Here is a 5,610-nt window from a genome sequence, read left to right as displayed (position 1 = left end):
GGAAGGAGGAACAGAAGGCAAGAAATGGTGAGTGGGGCTACTTCAGAATTCTAAAGAGACAATCTATGGGGAATTCACTCCACCTTCATCCTGTATCCTGCCTTTAGGTGCCTCGGTTGTACGATACAGCAAACCCTTCTACTCAGGAGCCAAGCTGTGCAAGCTGGGTTTTTGTTGGAACTATTCAAGGTCACCAGACGTCATTCTAGAGGTAGGGATCTGTGAGAAATGCATGGTTTGTCCCCCCTGTCCGCCATCTTTTAAGTATCCAGCACTGAAATCCCTTCTCTCCGAAAATCCATTGTCTCCGATGGGCATTTGCTAGAGTAAACGAGCTGCTAGAGGCAGATAGTGAGTCCCCAGACGTATCTATGGGTTGGATCCCACCAGCTTTGTTGGCGATGAAAATGGAGCAGGGGAGCAAGTCCCTTGTAACCACCAAAAACTTCATGCTAGAGGCTGTGGGATTTGCTTAGGTAAAAAGCCATATCGGGCAGCAAGAAAAGAAAGCAAGTGAGGTACGGTAAAAAAGTGGATTGGATCTAACCCTAATTTGCACATGTGTGCTTTGTGCAGGAGTCGAATGTCTGGCTCTGTGGACTTGCATTTTATAGAGTTTATAGAGTTATAGAGATTAAGAACCATTCCACTGGAGAAAGGGCAACTGTATGTGATGTTGTACTATGTCAACTGGTACACAATTCCAAACATCAGCGTTTACCAACTCAGGGTCCAGCCGTCAGGCAGGATACCCTTTATTGTTATTTTTAGGAGGACTGGCTAGTGGTGAACTTGAAAACATAAAAGAACATAAGAGAAGCTATGTTGAATCAGGCCCATGGCCCATCTAGTCCAACACTCTGTGTCACACAGTGGCCAAAAAACCAGGTGCCATCAGGAGGTTCATCAGTGGGGTCAAGACACTAGAAGTCCTCCCATTGTGGCCCCCCCAAGCACCAAGAAAACAGAGGATCACTGCCCCAGACATAAGAACGTAAGAGAAGCCATGTTGGAACAGGCCAATGGCCCATCCAGTCCAACGCTCTGTGCATCAACAGTGGCCAAAACTTAGGTGCCATCAAGAGGTCCACAAGTAGGGCCAGAACTCCAGGAGCTCTCCCACTGCCCCCCACCCCGCAGCACCAAGAACAGAGCCTCACTGCCTCAGATATAAGAACATAAGAAAAGCCATGTTGGATCAGGCCAATTGGCCGTCCAGTCCAACGCTCTCTGCGTCAACACAGTGGCCAAAACCCAGGGGCCATCAGGAGGTCTATCAGCAGGCCCAGACTCCAGAAGCCCTCCCATTGTTGCCCCTCAAGCACCCAGAATACAGAGCATCACTTGCCCTAGACATAGTTCCATCTATGCCTTGTGGCTAATAGCCACTCATGGACCTCTGCTCCATATGTTTATCCAATCCCCTCTTGAAGCCGTCAGTGCTTGTAGCTGCCACCATGTCCTGCAGCAGTGAATTCCACATGATGCTCATGCGTAGAGAGCCAGGTCACCCTAGTTCCTGCTTCTCTTTGCACACATTATGAGAGCAGCAAGAGGAGGACACTCAGCAGTGGAGAAGATTTCTCTTGCAGGGCTTTGACATCTGGACTCTTGCTCACTGCACTACACCTGCTCTTGTTTGGCTTGCGGTTCCTGTCCTACTTGAGTAGCTGCTCATGGTCCTGGCCTTGACCCCAAGAAGGTCATAACTGTGTCTAACCTCTTCTGTTCCTAAGTCCTTCCAGGTCGGTGGATTGTGGGTCTGAGAAGGTCGAAGACAACTGCCATCTCCTCTTCACTTCCATTTGTAAATCCCAGTTCCGTCTGTATCCCTACATGATCAACCACATTAACTAGCATGTTAAGAACATAAGAGAAGCCCCGTTGGATCAGGCCAGTGACCCATCAAGTCCAACACTCTGTGTCACGCAGTGGCCAAAAAAACCCAGGTGCCATCAGGAGGTCCATCAGAGGGGCCATAACTCCAGAAGCCCTCCCACTGTTGCCCCCAAGCACCAAGAATACAAAGCATCACTGCCCTAGACATAAGAACATAAGAGAAGCCATGTTGGATTGGGCCAATGGCCCATCCAGTCCAACACTCTGTATCACACAGTGGCCAAAACCCAGGGGCCATCAGAGGGTCCACCAGTGGAGCCAGAACTCCAGTAGCCCTCTCACTGTTTCCCCTGAGCACCAAGAATACAGAGCCCCACTGTCCCAGACTTAAGAACATAAGAGAAGTCATGTTGGATTGGGCCAATGGCCCCTCTAGTCCAACACTCTGTGTCATACAATGGCCAAAAGCTAGGGGGCTCTTACGAGGTCTACCAGTGGGGTCAGAATTACAGAAGCCCTCCCACTGTTGCTCCCCCAAAGCACCAATGTGTATTATCTTGTTTCATTAAAATAAAAATCTCACAATCCTCAAAGGAGGACTGAATGTAGTGGGAATTGCAATGAAGATTGTTCATGGGACAATTAAGAACAAAAACTGAGTATTATTACTCCAACTGCATTGTTCCATCAGAGGATGGCTCCAATACTGTATGTAATTTGCCCCCTCTACAGCCTCCTCACAGACACAAATATCCCCCCTTAATCTGAATATGGAGGCAGCTCTCCACATATATTCCAGATATGCACAGAACTGCCCCAATGCGCTCAGTCATGAAACATGTTGAGGATAAGAAGATAAGAAGAACATAAGAGAAGCCATATTGGATTGGGCCAATGGCCCATCCAGTCCAACACTGTCTCACACAGTCGCAAAACCCAGGGACCCTCAGGAGGCCCACCAGTGCGGCCAGGAATTCAGAAGCCCCCCCACCCCGCAACTCTTGCCTCCCCAGCACCAAGAATAGAGTATCACTGTCCTAGCCATAAGAACATAAGCCATGTTGGATCAGACCAATGGCTCATCCAGTCCAACACTCTGTGTCACACAGTGGCCAAAAAACCCGGGTGCCATCAGGAGGTCCATCAGTGGGGCCAGGGCACTAGAAGTCTTCACAGTGCACCAAGAATACAGAAAATCACTTGATAGCTTTTGTGTGCATTGAAAAGCACATCCACGTGTGACTCAGAGGGATAATTGACATTGCCCCTAACATTAAGAGAAAAGAATAGGGTCCAGCAACACCTTAAAGATCAACAAAATTTGTGGCAGGGGATGAGCTTCCGTCCATCACTGTTCCCTTCTTCAGATAACAATTAGATTGAAAGCATCACTTGGTTCCAAGAAGGTAGATCCAGATGGGTAGCCACGTTAGTCTGGCTGCAGCACTAGAAAAGAGCAAGAATCCAGGCGCATCTTCAAGACTAGGGAAAGTTGTGGCAGGGGAGGAGTTTTTGTGAGTTTTGTGAGTTGAAAGGAGCAGCGACTCATGAGAACTCATTACCTGCCACAAATTTTGTTGGTCGTCTTCTGGTTTCTGGCTCTTTTGTCGGTTTCAAGAGCAGATCACATCTCAGCAAGGTTTTCTCCAGCCCGGCGTTTTCTAGAAGTAACTATGTGCTTTCTTTCCAGCGGTGTCTTACACCAGGGCACTGTTGGGCCATGGATGGTGCTCAAGGTTACATCGTCATTAAGCTGTCAGAAGCCATCCGTCCTACTGCTGTGACGCTAGACCACATTTCCAAGATGGCTTCACCGTATGGAACGATACACAGTGCCCCAAGGGGATTTGCAATCTACGTGAGTAACTTTTCTTCCCTGTTTATCAGAACTTCCTCCCTGCTTCCTAGTTGTAGCAGCAGGCGGGTGGCTTGGTTTTTAAAATTACCGTAATTGCATGCTCAAGTGCATCGAGTGATTTTGAACAAGTCTTGTACCCCACACTGCCTTTCCCTTAGAATCACAGAGTTGGAAGGGGACTCCAAAGTCATTTAGTACAACTCCCTGCACACTGCAGGAAATTCACAAATACCTCCCTACGCACACCTCCAGTGATCCACATTCAAAAGATGGTCAAAAAACGCACCCCCCCCCCCTCCAGGATCCCTGGTAAAACTCCTTGTGGTCCAGCATTGTTCTATTGTTTTGTTCTGTTCTGTAGCATGAGCCAATAGGTGTACTTACCTTTCTGGCCTCTGAAGAAGACCAGTCTAGGTCGAAACGCGTCAGGTCAAGTTGAGTGGGTCCCCATAGTGGTTTTATGATTGTACGTAGGATAGAGGCTGATGATGGGCCCTTAAATGGTTTCAGCTTTCTCCCTGTATGAACCCCAGAGAGCACTGAGGTCAGCAGGGAAGAACCTGCTAACTATTCCCGGGCCAAAAGATGTAAAACTCCAGAGCACCCGTACTCGGGCTTTCTCCGTTATGGCTCCACAGCTATGGAATCAGCTTCCAGAAGAAATGCGGGCCCTGCGGGACTTTGAACAGTTCCGCAGGGCCTGCAAGACCGTCCTCTTTCGAATGGCCTTCATTGACTAAAACTGCTAAGTAAACTCACCATCTGTATAATAGCACTGACATATTAATGTTAATTTTATTGTTTTTAGAATTTTAATAGTTTTTAATTAATTGTAGGTTTATGCTGTTAGTTATAACACAATGTATGTATTGAATTCCTGTTGTTAGCCGCCCTGAGCCTGCCGCGGCGGGGGAGGGCGGGATATAAATAAAATGTGATGATGATGATGTGATGATGATAAATGCGTGTATGTTGGTTTATGATTTATTTTACAGTTTGTTTTTAACGTTTGGCCCTTTAATGGCATATTGACCTTTCATGTAAGAAGAGGCCACAAGAACTAAACCCTTCCTGCCTTCCTTCCCATACCTAATAAATTGCTTTTACCTAATAATTTCACAGCAATCAGTTTGACTGTTGAAGGAATACAGTCGGCGTGGAAAAACTGCATGACGCATAACAACAAGATTTTAGCACCAATCTAATCTTAGAAGGTTTTTAATTACAAAAATGATTGATTTGATAGTAGTATGATTTATAATATGTATGTACTTATAATATGTATTGTTTTAATTGTTGAAGTGGCCCCGTGGCGCAGAGTGGTAAAGCAGCAGTACTGCAGTCCGAGCTCTCTGCTCACGACCTGAGTTCGATCCCAGCGGAAGCTGGTCCAGGTAGCCAGCCCAAGGTTGACTCAGCCTTCCATCCTTCCGAGGTTGGTCAAATGAGTCCCCAGCTTGCTGGGGGGAAAGTGTAAAAGACTGGGGAAGGCAATGGCAAACCACCCTGTAAAAAGTCTGCCATGAAAACATTGTGAAAGCAACGTCACCCCAGAGTCGGAAACGACTGGCGCTTGCACAGGGGACCTTTCCTTTCCCATTTAATGATCTGCCTATTTCACAGGATCAGTATTGCTGTCAGGGGCCACCTAGCCTCTGCTTAAAAACCTCCAGAGAGTCCACCGCCTCCTGTTCCGCTGAGGGACCTGCTCTGTCAGAAAGTTCTTCCTAACGTTTAGCCAAAAACTAAATTGATTTAGTCTTCTTTTTCTTCTTCCTCCTCTCCTTCCTTGGAGGTCTTGAAACAGAGGCTAGATGGCCATCTGACAGCAATGAGGATCCTGTGAATTTAGGGGGAGGTGTTTGTGACTTTAGAGTGGTTCCTCAGTGGAACAGGCTTTTTCGGGAGGTGGT

Source organism: Heteronotia binoei, chromosome 16 (genome assembly GCF_032191835.1).
Source record: "Heteronotia binoei isolate CCM8104 ecotype False Entrance Well chromosome 16, APGP_CSIRO_Hbin_v1, whole genome shotgun sequence".
In the NCBI taxonomy this organism is placed as follows: Eukaryota; Metazoa; Chordata; class Lepidosauria; order Squamata; family Gekkonidae; genus Heteronotia; species Heteronotia binoei.
This window is presented reverse-complemented; position numbering follows the sequence as displayed.